The sequence below is a fragment of the Ziziphus jujuba genome, chromosome 3, assembly GCF_031755915.1.
Source record: "Ziziphus jujuba cultivar Dongzao chromosome 3, ASM3175591v1".
NCBI lineage: Eukaryota > Viridiplantae > Streptophyta > Magnoliopsida > Rosales > Rhamnaceae > Ziziphus > Ziziphus jujuba.
Window position 1 is genome coordinate 16,021,402 of NC_083381.1, and position 14,395 is coordinate 16,035,796.

The 14,395-nt window shown below is 32.0% G+C and overlaps 1 long non-coding RNA gene across 1 annotated transcript; it reads right to left on the reverse strand.

Moving 5' to 3' along the window:
* Nucleotides 1–12,725: 12,725 nt before the first annotated feature.
* Nucleotides 12,726–13,947, reverse strand: LOC112492382 (uncharacterized). The gene is made up of 2 exons (XR_003056739.3): nt 13,108–13,947; nt 12,726–12,994 (listed from the first exon to the last, which is right to left on the reverse strand). It is a non-coding gene; the product is annotated as an uncharacterized LOC112492382 (long non-coding RNA).
* Nucleotides 13,948–14,395: the final 448 nt, after the last annotated feature.

The following is a 14,395-nucleotide window of genomic DNA, read 5'->3' on the forward strand; positions in this document are numbered from 1 at the left end:
TAATAAATTATAATTATCCAAATATAAAATACAATTAAAATAATACAACATAGTCTACAATGGAAAATAAAGAAGAAAATGTAGTAAATGATACATATCATGCACTTATTAAGTAACAAACATTAATGTCATCATCTCACTCCTATAAAATCAAATTAAAATTGTTAGAACAAATAATGTAAAATAATACATTTATCAAAATTCATTCACTCAAGAATCAATGCATAATTCCTTTTTTTTTCTTTAAACCTTAAAATTTTGGTAAATCATAAGTCAATCAATGTTGACAGGTTCACTAATTTTAGTTGATTCTATAAGCTCTATAAAGATCAAAACAATAAAATTAGCAATAAATTATATTTAAACATTTATATATATATATATATATATATATAAGCAACAATTGGATCAATAAAGATAACATTAAAAAACATATACAAGATGGTCACCATTTCCTACACATAGGATTAGTTCAAATTGGAATCAAACCTCTTACAAAATTAGGAACCAATTCATCTATACTACTATGTCTTCGAGACGCTAGTTTTAAAAACTTTAATGAAGGTGTCTTTGGAGTCGTAGAAACCAGTTTATGTAATGATCCTGTTCATTTTGACTGTTACCCAAATTTTCTAGTTAGTTTAACAGATCCATGCATACTAAAAGTCTTAACTCTAAATCTAAAAACTTCGGGTTATAACTTCGACGAAGGTCGTCAACCCTTAGCCCTAATCTATAGAAGGTAATCAAAATTGCATTCCTGATTTCTTAACCCGTGAATTTCTGCAGGGAAAGGTTTCTCACCTGAGGCATAATCATGCCTTGCAAAAAAGGGCCATCTACCCCTCTCCCAAACCCCCCTCTTCCAAACCCAAATCCTCCCAAAACTGAACAAACCAAATCGACTCATGATCAGACCTTAATTCCCACTGACTCTACCTACTTATCTCAATCCATTCCAATCAGCCAAGTCAATTACCAAAATACCCTTGTCAAATCTTATAATCCATACAGTTTGGTTCCCAGCCAACCATTCACCCCAATTAATCCAACTCAATCAAAATCATCTCCCTATTTTGATATTGCTCGCAATCTTTTATTTTATGTTGAACCTTCCCTTCGCAAGCTTCCCACTATTCCCCACATTATTAATCAATTCCTTCCTCCTAATTTCCATTTTATTCCAAAATTACCCAACAAAAACCTCAAATATTATACTGCTATTCTCGAATCCACCCAATCAGTTACTATTACTCCTCTCTTAGATAAAAATGACAACAAAACAATCATTTCTCATAAATTTTGGATCCACAAAATCCTTACTCTTGAAGAATTTATTTGATTTGTAGAATTTGTTCGAATTGGGTTTATTAAACTTATTGGTTTTGTAATAAGTTTTATGATTTGAATATTTATTATTTCGAAAAGTTTTCTTATGTGATGTTTCTTTGATTTTGTTTCTCCTAGAGGGTGATATAGTAGATAGACCATATTGTTGACAAAAGTTTCCTAATTCGTATTTAGTTTTTCTTTTATCATTATTTAGTTGATTTGCTATTTTCATATCAGTGCACATTTTTAATCCTTCTTTTTTGATTATTGAAATTATATCTCTATAAGTTAATGAATTGTAGTCTATGTAACCACTATTATTACTTAAGACATTTCTGATTTTTCTAGCAAATAATTGGGGTAAACCATTAATAAATTTTTCTTTCCAAAAGGGTTGATTACTATCATCTCTGATCATAATTCCAGTAGTAAATGTTTGTACATACTATTCGAAATCACTAAGGATTGGACAATGTAAATTGGTTAATTGACTATATGGTCTATCTACTATAGCACCCTCTAGGAGAAACAAAATCAAAGAAACATCACATAAGAAAACTTTTCAAAATAATAAATATTCAAATCATAAAACTTTTTACAGAACCAATAAGTTTAATAAACCCAATTCTAACAAATTCTACAAATCAAATAAACATAAAAAAGATCCAAAAGATAAAACTAAAATAAAATGTTTTAAATATAATAAATTTGGTCATTCTGCCAACGAATGCAAAGTTAAGCAAACAATCGAACAATTAGAAATTTCAAAAGATCAAAAACAAAACTTAATCAATGTCTTAGGACTTCGCAACACAGATAGTAAACATAGTAAAAATAATATTTACACTGAATCAAGTTCTGACGAATCAAGTATTCGCTCTGAATCCACTAGTGAAACAAATAACCCTCATATTACTTTAGGATGTTTAGATCCCTGTTGTATTAATAACTATTGTAATAAATCAATTAATGTCTTAACTAATTTTACTGAAGATGAAGATATACTCTTAGAATTACTTAGAAAATTAGAAAATCCTGATGAACAGATAGAATACATGAAAACATACAAAAAGATCATAATTGATAATCACAAAGAAACAAATCAACTTAATAAAAGTACTCAAAAAATCCATTTGATTAAGTAAATCATCTTGAAATTTGGATATACATAGTACTAAAGATAAAAATTTCTTTTTCAATAGTGCTATAATTGATTTGAGAAGAAGGCCATGTTCCAGAATAAAAATGGACTATTTGTTCTAGGGAATCAGGTGTGATTTGGTGAAGTAGAATCCCTCCAAAGCCAATTTCAGAGGCATCAGTTTGAACAATTTTGAATGAATCAGGTGAAAGAATACCAAGACAAGGAAGAGTCTTAAGATGTGTTTTGATTTCTTGGATAAGTTTAGTATGTAGTGGAGACTAAGGTGGGGGTTCTGATTTTAATCTGTCAAACAAAAGTTTACATTTGATTCTTAAATTACTATAGAATTCAGTAATGTAATTTAATGAGCCTAAAAATCTTTGTAACTGGTTTTTATCGAGAATTTAATCAGGAAATTTATCAGCAATTTTAATGGCTCTAGTGATTGGAGTAATCTAGGCTTGGTAGATATTAAAACCTAAGAATCGAATTTTGATTTGGAATAATTTTAATTTGGAAGCGGAAACAACTAAACCATTTTTTTTGACAATATCTAAAAACAATTTTAAGTGTTTCCAATGTTGATCAATTGATTGGGAATAAACTAAGACATTATCTATATAAACGATGGTAAAATGGTTGTAATTATTAAATATATCATTCATCATTCGTTGAAAGTCACTAGGAGCATTTTTTAATCCAAAGGGCATTACGTTCCATTCATAATGACCAAGTGGGGTTACAAATGCAGTTTTGTATCTATCTTCGTCATTAATTTCTATTTGCCAGAATCCTGATTTCATGTCAAATTTTGAGAAAATAATGGTTTGATTAAATCCTTTTTATTTGGAATAGGGTATCTAATCCATTGGAGGCATTTATTTAATGGTTTATAGTTGATTACTAGTCTAGGAGATCCACGTTCTAATTCAGCATTTTTCTGAATATAAAAAACGGAACAAGACCAAGGGGATTTACTAGGACGAATTAATTTTTTAGTTAGAAGTTCTTGAATTTCAATTTTACAATACTCCATTAATTCTTGATTCATTTGATCTATCATGTTTCTAACAAGGACAAACGATATTTTGAAATAAATTTTATTATGACAAATATATGCGTGACTAATTTCATATTGTAAATCTATTTTACTTCCATTAGCGGAGTTTAATCTTTCTTTAGTTTTTGTATAATATTTATTAGATATGAGACCTTCTTGGATACAATTTAAATCTGCACCTGAATCTTAAAGTGCGATTGTCGTTAATTGAAAATCTTTAATGATTATTGTGATTTTTTTGTGCCATTTTCTAAGTTTGATTTTTTGAATTGAAGCTAAACAATTATCATGGGAAGATCCTTCTTCCTGTTCTTCAAGTTGATTAGGAATAAGTTTTTGAGGTTTTTCTTGAATAAATTGTAATTGGTGTTTAATTAAATGATTTTCTAATTTTAATTCCTCAATTTCGAACTTAATTGTTTTAATTTCTTATTGTAGATCTTGAACGGTTATGTGTTTATTTTTTGATTTATTAAAAGTTTGTAAGGCTTCTGATACCAATAGGGGAAGATGAAAGATAAGGGAGAGAGTGTTATGAGATAAATGAAAGATAAATATGAGATAAATAAATAAAGGCAGAGTGGAAGTAAATAAATGAGCGGAAGTAAATGAAAATAAATAGATGAGGCGGCAAAGCTAGCCAAGAACAATTAATTAAATAAATATAAAATGCATATGTGAAATTATATAGAATATATTGAAGGTGGTAGAACCAGCCAAGCTAAACTCTTCATAGAATTATTTCTTTTTGATTTTCCAGATGTGGGAAATGATTTCATTGGGTAAGCCAGCTTGGTGTAAACATTGATTTGGATAGAAAAATATACGGGAAGGATTCCATGGTAAGGTGTGAAATTTGATTGGGAGCATGGAAGAATAAGGGGTATGACTGGTGGATCCTTGGGTTTGATTTGAAGGTTGCTTTTATTTTTTGGTCCAATAATCTAAGTCTTTTTGGAGGTGATTGATGTGGATTTGGTGAATGGTATTGTTATGAAGTAGGGTTTGAATTTGGTGTTCTAGACATCTTTTGTCATGTGGAAGTTGATTGACTTAGGCTTCCAATGGGTGGTCAAAATATGGATTGTTAAGAAGGTCAAATGGGCTCTGGTGTGGGGTAACATGAGCATATTGATTATTTGAATCAGCGAGAACAGTGATTGGAGGAGAATGGGATTGTTGCATCCGATGGGTAGATTGTGAACTAGAGGCCTGATTAGAGGTGATTTTTTGGACAAGACGGAGTGTTTTGGCAAACTCTGGGTCCATTCTGACCCATGGATGAATAAAGGCTTGGGGACCTAATTTTCTGTAGGTGATTTTAAGGGCTTCCCTGAGGCTGTAATAACCTCCATATTGGGTATTGATTTCACCAGCGATTTCATGGGCTATTTGGGACCAGGTTTTGTAAAGCCCAGGCTTTGGGCCATTGAATAGGATATAATGGGAGAAATATTGACTATCGGGCTTTTGGCGGATTGATTGTAAATAAAAGCAAACGTTATCTAAGGCATGAATAAAATCTGATTTTTGATCTGTGGATTCAAATTGTGCGGTATTCCACACAGAGTTAATTAAGGTTTTTTGGGGAATATCTAATTCAAATTGGGTTGGAAAATTCTTTTCTGCAATTTCTCCACTCCAAATTGGAACAGAATTGTTGTTGATTATTATGTAACCAAGTGGACGAGACATGTTGTAATGAAAATGATTAGAGAAAACATATTTTGAAAATATGAAAATTTTTACATATAGTAGGAAATAAAATTTTAATTGTTTGGAAATATGAGTAAAAGATAGGAAACGGGAAAATAAGGTAGAATAGAAAAAACAAGGAAGGGAAGGGGAAAGAAGATGATTAGTTTGGATTTGATTAAGTGTTTTGGAAATGAATTGATCTTATAGGATCTGAACATTATTTGATTGGAGTAAGAAATCAAATTTGACCTTTTCTCCTAAGGGGTGACTGATTATTCCATCATTTTCTGTAGTGAATGGATATAAGAAAGAGAGAAAGGGAATTCCTAATAATAACTTAATCTGTCATGTTTCTAACAAGGACAAACGATGTTTTAAAACAAATTGTATTATGACAAATATGTGTGTGATTAATTTCTATTGTAAATCCATTTTACTTCCGTTAGCAGAGTTTAATCTTTCTTTAGTTTTTGTATAATATTTACTAGGTATGAAACCTTCTTAGACACAATTTAAATCTGCACCTGAATCTAAAAGTGCGATTGTCGTTAATTGAAAATATTTAATGATTATTGTGATTTTTATGTGCCATTTTCTAAGTTCAATTACTTCTAATTTCATTAATTAAATCTTTGCTTTCATGAGTTAAAGTTTTAAATGGTGAGGCTATGACTTGATTATTTAAATGGGGAATGCTTATTTTTTCAACTGGAGGATGACTAGACAGAACTGTTGATTGATATGATTCAATCCATTTTTCTTTTGTTAAAGTTTTTAAATCTTTTAATGGATAATAATATTTTTTGAGAAAATCAAAAAACCGTATATCAAATTTAAGTTGTAACATTAACTGTTTCCAGCTTTGCCAAATATGTTCTTTCTGTTCTTTAGTGTGTGACTGTCTATAGTTTATTAATTTTTCATGATTTTTATCTGACATCATTTCTTGATTTAATTGTTTCCAATGGGGTTTGAAGGGTGTACTTAGTGTGTTTAATTGGGGATCTATAAAATATAAGGCTGTGGGTGATTGAAGTGATTGGATTTCTTCATCACAGTAACGAGGTTGACTAATTTGTCCAGTGTTGTGAATTGATTTTAATTTAATATTTTTAATTTCATTTTCTAATCTTAATATGTGTAATTGTTGTTCTAATTCTTGAATTTTAATTCTTTGTAAATCTTTTTCAATTTCTTGATCTCTTTTAGACATATTATCAGAAGATATTGACTCTATGATTGGTTTATTAAAAGACCGTCTTGAGGAGGTTTCTCCTAAGTGTTGATTAGATCTAGGTTGTCTATCAAAGGTGATTCTTACTGACCCATCTTCAGACTGTGAGATGAACTCAGTGTTGGTTAAAATATTTTGAATAGGGGTTGGGCTTTGGACATCAGTTAATACCCAATCAAAGGGAAAATTGGCATCTGACCATTTGATCATTTTAGGGATCTTGATATTTAAATTTTTGTATTGACTTTGGATTAACATGGTATGACCTTTACAATTACGTTTTTTAGCTTTAAAGTTCATATTAGTTCCTGAGACTTTATAATGAATTATGTAGATTAGGTCTAATGGTTAACAATCTTCGTTGAAGTTATAACCCAAAGTTTTTAGATTTAGAGTTAAGACTTTTAGTATGCATGGATCTGTTAAACTGACTGGAAAATTTGGGTAACAGTCAAAATGAACAGGCCCATTACATAAACTGGTTTCTACGACTCCAAAGACACCTTCATTAAAGTTTTTAAAACTAGCGTCTCGAAGACACAGTAGTATAGATGAATTGGTTCCTAATTTTATAAGAGGTTTGATTCCAATTTGAACTAATCCTATGTGTAGGAAATGGTGACCATCTTGTATATGTTTTTTAATGTTATCTTTATTGATTAGTTGGGAGGTTTTATGATCTTTGTTGATTGTGTAAACTTGTTCAACTGTTTTAATATGTGATTCACTTTTAAATGAAGATAAAGACCAAGTTTTATGATGATAAATTTCACTTGGGGAAATTGGAGGAATATTCCAGTCGGGATTGATTGATTCATTAGAAGGAAAACTATAATGTTCTTCGTTGATTATGTCTGGTATTTTATTTCCATTAAGTGATGATCTAGAACTAGTAGAAGAATTAGATCTAAATAATCTATAATATCAATAAAAGTAAATTTAAGTGTTTAAAGCTTTCAATATCGACAACATAATGGAAGGCTGAGTCATAATCAACATCAGAAATCTCTGACAGTGTAGAGTTACTTTCAGAATTCCACTCACAAAAGCATATCATAAGAGTTACTATTCAATCACTATTCATGAACAGTAAAAGGCATCGAAAAGCAAAATACTGTTCAATGACACCGTTCACTGACACAATCATGAGATCAACAGGAGTCCCACTCATTCATCCAAGTCCTCCTTTGCCTATACAAAGGAGCCTCACCACCTGTAACACCCCGTCCCAAAATACAACAGAAATTTTCCAACTTTGACCGAGGTTGACCGTCCACCGTTGACTTTGACTGTTGACCGTTAACCAAGAGGTCAAAAGTTGACTTTTTGACTCAGATGGAATTCTAGGTTGACTGAGGTACCATTACGAAGTACACGTTGGCACGAGTTCGTAGACTAGTAGCACGTAAAAAATGGAGCTACGGTTTGAAAGTTATGAGCAAAACAAGTTGAGGTCCAAAATGTCCAAGGGATGCTGAAGTTGACTTTTTATTCATGCAAAGTTAAGCTTTGACTCATGCATGGTTGTGAAGTACTCATCGATATGAGTCCGTAGACTAGTGGCACGTCCGATTTGGACATGTGGTTTGAAAGTTATGGACCTGTAGAGTTTTTCAAATACTGTATTATTTTAATATTATTTTTAAACGTGTAACAATGTGCCACATGTGACTTAATAAATGTGACCATGTGTCACCATGGTGAGATGCCACATGTCAACCATGCTTAATACCATATTATTTTATTATTGTTATTTTATATTATAATATTATTTTTAATATTATTTAATTATTTTATTTTATTTTCTTTTTATTTTCTTTTTCTTTTCTTTTTTTTTCTTTTTTTCTCTCCTTTCCCCCACGTGGGAAAAAAGGGCCACGGGCCCCTTCTTCTTTCTTCTTCCTCTTCCTCCTTCTTCTTCCTTCTTCTTCCTTTCCCTTCCTTTCTCCCTCTCGGGTTCTTGCCCTTTTTTTTAATTCCTGCCACCGGAAGGTCACACGCACTGGCCAGGGAAGAAGCCCATTCACCGGCGATGCCGACCTCTAAATTTTCCGGCCGGACGCGCCCAGATCGGGCCGGTGAAGTCGGCGGCGGCGGGTTAAGTTTTTCCAGCGATTCTCACTGTTTTCGGCCAACCTAGTCCGATCTTCCACCCTTTTCCCCCCTATTTTGGGTCCTCTGAGTTCAAATATAGCCTCCAATTGTTTAAATTCGAAGTGGTTTGAGAGTTATGAGGAGATGAAATTCAGTCGGTACTTCCCAGGCAAATTCCGCCCACCACCGGTGGAATTGGGGTCAATGGAGGCCGGTAATCCGATCCTCGTTCTATAAGCTTCGTTTCAGTATATTACTCGTCAATTTTGGTTAACGTTTGTGTTTAACCCCCTGGATACCAGGTATTATTTATCCGAATAAAATATTATTTTATTTGACTGTGTGTGAATTGTTGTTCTAGGAGCACGTGTGCATCATGGAATTGATCCCATGAAGGATCTTAGGTTAATTGCATGCTCCAGGTGAGTGACCCACCTTAAAAACTATTTTCGGGTGATGAATTATATTTATTTGGTGATATTTGAATATTTGGAAAATATATGTGTGTGGTTGGAATTTTATAAAATTGGGTATTTATTTTATAATGTCAAATTTCGAATGTTTGGTTATATGCATACATATATATATTTTGATGCCATGATTGAATATTGGAGAAATTCAAAGAATTTACGATTTAAATTCTGGATTATTATTATTATTATTTTTACCGAAAATTTTCATGTGCAATCAAGGGTTTATGAAGAGAAAATATATTTAAATATTTTTTTATGAGCCTTATATATTATTTTGGAGGAAAAAAAAATTGATTTAAAGGATTTGAAGAAAAATATTGGTATGATGGTACTGTATGTTTTAAAAAGGTAATTATGCATTTATAATGCGAGGTGGTTGATTTCATGGTTTTGAGTAAATCATATTTCTTTTCTATATTGATGATTTATGGTGAGAAATGCAAGGATTGTGGCATTGGAGATTTTTATAACTCCCATGGTAAATTTCAGAAATTTTGGGTAATAATAAAAATGGGCTATTGGTATTTATTTTATTTTAATTATTTTAGACGCACCTATGCAGTACTGGTGTTCTGTACTGTACATGAGATTGTGATTAGCGCGCAGGTTTTAGTCTCCCGTGAGTTACCTATGGACCTGAGGGCAGGCCGGTTTAGTATAATGCACATAACCGCCCTCCTCCTAAGCTGGGATGACATGTTTTAGCAGCGGCGCTGTCGGGACGCCGAAACGACCTTATGCCGGTTCTCTCTTTAACCCACGCCTGAGGGTGCTCGGGACGCTGAGTACCGTAGGGCATCACTGTTATATAGTGTGGTGCATCAGGCTATTTTCGATCTGAATTTTTAAGCTTATTATTTGGAAATACTATTCAATTAAAATGGTTAATTTATTTAAGTTTTACCGTTTATTTCAAACAAATAATTTTTATGGCATTTTTCTATATGATTTATTAATTGTTATTCAAAATTTACTTTATTCTGAATTATTTTTCTGAGTGCATTGGATTCCAAAAATTATTGCAATTTTATTGGTAATTATTGATTAAATATTTTCATATAAATTGTGGTGCTCTATATTATTATTTGCATGATTTTGTATTTTAAATGTTGATATTCCATTTATTTTTATTATCTAATTAATTATTTACTGGCTACCTTGATTTTGGGGAAATATAATTGCTGGTTTTTGCGAAATGTTTTAAAAATGAGACTTTTCCAACCGAGTGAACTGTGAGGGTTTTGAAAAAATATATTATTTTCAATTAATTATTATTTATTTACTCATTTATTGTTAATTATTCAAATATGCTATAATTTTTGTTACTATTATAATTGTACAGTAGATAGGATCATTCACTGAGATGATTAGCATCTCACGTTTTTAAATTCCGTTCCCTTAGGTTCGGGCTGGTAGACGACATCAGAATCAAGCTCGACGTTTGTTGCTGTTGAGTTTCAAAGAGTTATGCTTCCTTGTATTCTATTGTATTATTGTTTCCTATTTTATGTTGTATAACTTTCACACTCATTTGTAACTTATGATGCTCTGTATATTTACTGGACCTATTGTATCAATACTGCATGAATTTCTTGTTTATTTTATCGGAGTGCTGAAAGTTGTGGATTAAATTGTAGTAATGTATGAGGAATAAGGAGATGTTTCTAGAAGTGTGTTTTCAGTGCAGGAAAATTGTGATAAGTCCAACCCTTATGGGAGGTTCTGCCAGATTTTTCATTAGAAGTTCCGGTAGAGTTTTCCTAGGATCAGGGCTTGTCTAGGGTTCCAGTGAGGAATTTTGGACGGGTCCTGACACCACCACATTTTGGAGGAGTTGAATCGAGAGTTTGTTTTAGAGAGTTTTCTTGGCAGATTTCCTCTCTACTTCCTCTACTCTTCTTCTTCTCATAATCACTTGTAATCAAATATTTAAGTATTAGATCTTGAGTGTTTTGTAATCAATTGAGATACCAATTTGTGGTACTCTTCTTAATCAAGTAAGCATTTGCATTCAATTATTTTCAATTATTTATTTTAATCATTTATTTTAAATTATATTGTTTGGCTGGTTCTACCGTATTCAATATATTCTATATAATTTCATATATGCATTTTATATTTATTTAATTAATTATTCTTGGCTGGCTTTGCCGCCTCATCTATTTATTTTCATTTACTTCCGCTCATTTATTTACTTCCACTCTGCCCTTATTTATTTATCTCATATTTATCTTTCATTTATCTCATAACAATATATGTAGATATATATATATATATATATGATGGGGATGTAAAAAAAATATATATATTATGGTGATGGTGATGGGCTGGTGATGGACGGCCCGAAGGTAAATGTTTAGTTTAGGGTTACAACTTACAATTCGATTTGGGATTTGAGATATGGAATGTAAAAGAAAAAAAATATATATATATATATATTAAAAATCAATATATAAAAATGAAAAAAAAAATTAAAAATGAATATATAAAAATAAAAATATATATATTAAAATTAATATATAAAAATGAAAAAAATAAAAAATATATAATTTTTTAGTTATAAAATATATTATTTGGATTGAATTGAATTTATATTTACAATTCATAACTAATCTAATCCATACAATTTATAATATTTTGAATCCAATCCAATCCAAACTATTAAAAATTGATTGGCTTGGATGGGTTGAATGGATTGAATTTGATTTTGCTGATCCCTAATATGAATCGATAAACATTTTCTTCTACCTATAGAGAAGCACGGCAACACGCTACTTAATATTTCGGTTTTCAAGTTATATTATTAATATTTTTTTAAAAACAAAATTGACCATATAGTACGTGCCACGTACCTTTCGGAACTAGCCGACTAAGAATGTGACAAACTGGTTTGTGGTTGTACCGTGGTGAATACGGTGGTAGACCCAGAAAAGTTTTCCAGAATCAAAAAGCCAAAAATGGTTCAAGACTTTTAAGGAAATTCTGGTGGATATTGTATCTATAAAACTGATAAATTTTGGATTATAATAATACCAATTTACCCTAACATCCATGTGAAAAGAAAAACAACTGAAAATAAAGAAACTCACTATGAAATTTCATTTTTTTATTGGTGGTCTCAAACTTTGACATTGGCTCCCAAGTACAAGCTCTTGTTTATCTCAGCAGCTTCCTTCTCAAACCCCTCTCAAAGCATCTACTGCCAATCCAGTCTCGTTCTCACAGGAGAAATTTTCGGTGAGGCTTCTAAGAGAGCACTTGTGTTGGGCTTGATCTCGATCATGAAGTCAACAGCTTGTGTATTGGAGTCGTCATCTAAGTCAGTCGAACGGGATGCTCAGTATTTCTCCATGTAAAGCCACTTCGATTATACTCTTTTTACAGGGTTTGAATCGAAATGGATTCCCTGTAACGGGGATAAAGGAGGGAACTTTATACTACGATGTCTCAAGATAAAGCAACCATTTGCTACGTGCTTTGTTACAGGTCTGGTTCAATCAAGCTGCTGCTGAGTATTGGAAACCAGTGGGTTCTTTGCAAATTTTTGCTCAATTTCATTCAGGTAATTTCCGCTGTAGAAAATATGATCAGATAATCCATAAAAGAGTGTCTAAAAGCTCCATCTCTTGATTTTTATCTTTTCATTTTTCATCTGATTGTAAAGCTCCTTGGATACCTCTATTCTGAATCTCTCAAAATCTTCCATTCTCATTAATATTTGACCGGAAAATATGGCTCCTCAAGTACCTAAGCTCAAGCTACTAGATTTTTAATACAGCTAATTGTTCCATTTCAGTATTATTGTGAACCCCCAAAATAACAAAAGAGTGCTCCTAACAACAAAGAATCTGGATTCATTGACATGCTTCGCTTTGGATAAACCTTGGACCTTCAGCTAGTCAACTGTCTCTGCCTTCACAGTGGGTTCAATGGAGTCGTAAAGCTTCAAAATTACTTGCCTAGAGTATATAAGAATGCAGTTAAGATGGCTGGCAATAAAGACAATCCTATCCAAAAATTTATCAGTAAAACTAGATGGAATTGCATTTTAAACACTACAAAGTTATTGTACCTGCGGACTTCGTATCCTCGAAACATAGAAGAGCTTGCTCAGTATAGCATTGGATTCTCCTGCCCCATATTCCCAAATTTTTCTTACATATCCACCAGAGATATTCTAGCTCCTCTATAGAACTGGAAATAATTGAAAGATACAAAGCTAAGATCAAAGGGATGCACATCTTCCTCCTCGTAAAGAATATTGACAATGCCATCTCATCATTTCCCTTCTTCAAAAACCACTCAAACATTGTGGTCCAAGAAACCACATTTTTGGCACCCATTAGATCAGAAAATTCTGGTGCACTGCCCTTATAGATTCCTAATTCCTACAAACCCAGTCAAGTCTCCCGCTTTACAACATCCGTTAATCTAAAAACATTCCGCAACAGTATGCTACCTTTTTAATTCTTTCAGGACTTTCATCAAACATCTAACTTTCACAAACACATCAACAGGAGAAACCCGAATCCGGTTCAAACCCAAACTTCAGGACCTCACTGTGGAGAGCCCCGAAGAGACGAGAGCGGCACAGGACTTGAGCAGAAATGAAAAACGCCATTAACATTCAATATGAAAATAAATAAGAATTCCAGCTCTAAAGACAATTATACTCTTGTGCGTTGAAAACAAACGCATATAATCTTCCTCAAAGGTGATGAGAGACCCGATTCCGAAAGGTCAAACAACCCGAATGCAAAGAGGATTTGGGCTGTGGATTCAATTTCATGGCTTTTGTTGTAGTGGGTTTTGAGGCGTGGATGGGACACGCCTAGCTTCCTTTGGGAAGGAGCTGGATTTGGGCCAAAAAACGGCTCTTAGGTTTTACCATCAAAATTCATTTAACGGTCAAATAACGTCACGAAAATTAAATTAAAAAAGAAATAATTATTAAAGTTGTTATATCTAAACGGTTTGATTCATGTTTTCCCTTTTATTATTAAAAAATTTATAAACTTTAAAGCATATATATTATTTGAATTTGTAGATGAAAGTTCTTAATTATAAGAGTTCAGATTTTGATCACATAAATATGTTTACTTTAAAAAAAAAAAAAAAAGCCTTTTAAACAATGTATGACAATTGTTTAAGCACTGGTTGCATTGTGGCCCCATGATTATAAAAGCTACCTCTTTCTGCTTCTTTTTTTCTTTTTCTTTTTCTTTTTCTTTTGGTTTTCTAATGAGAGATATTGAAGCAAATTTTTTTTTTTTCCTTTCTACAAGGCATTAAAGCAAACTTAGCCAAACACTTTACTTTAGCACAACTGCTATATTTCAAATGTTTAAACCAAATAAACA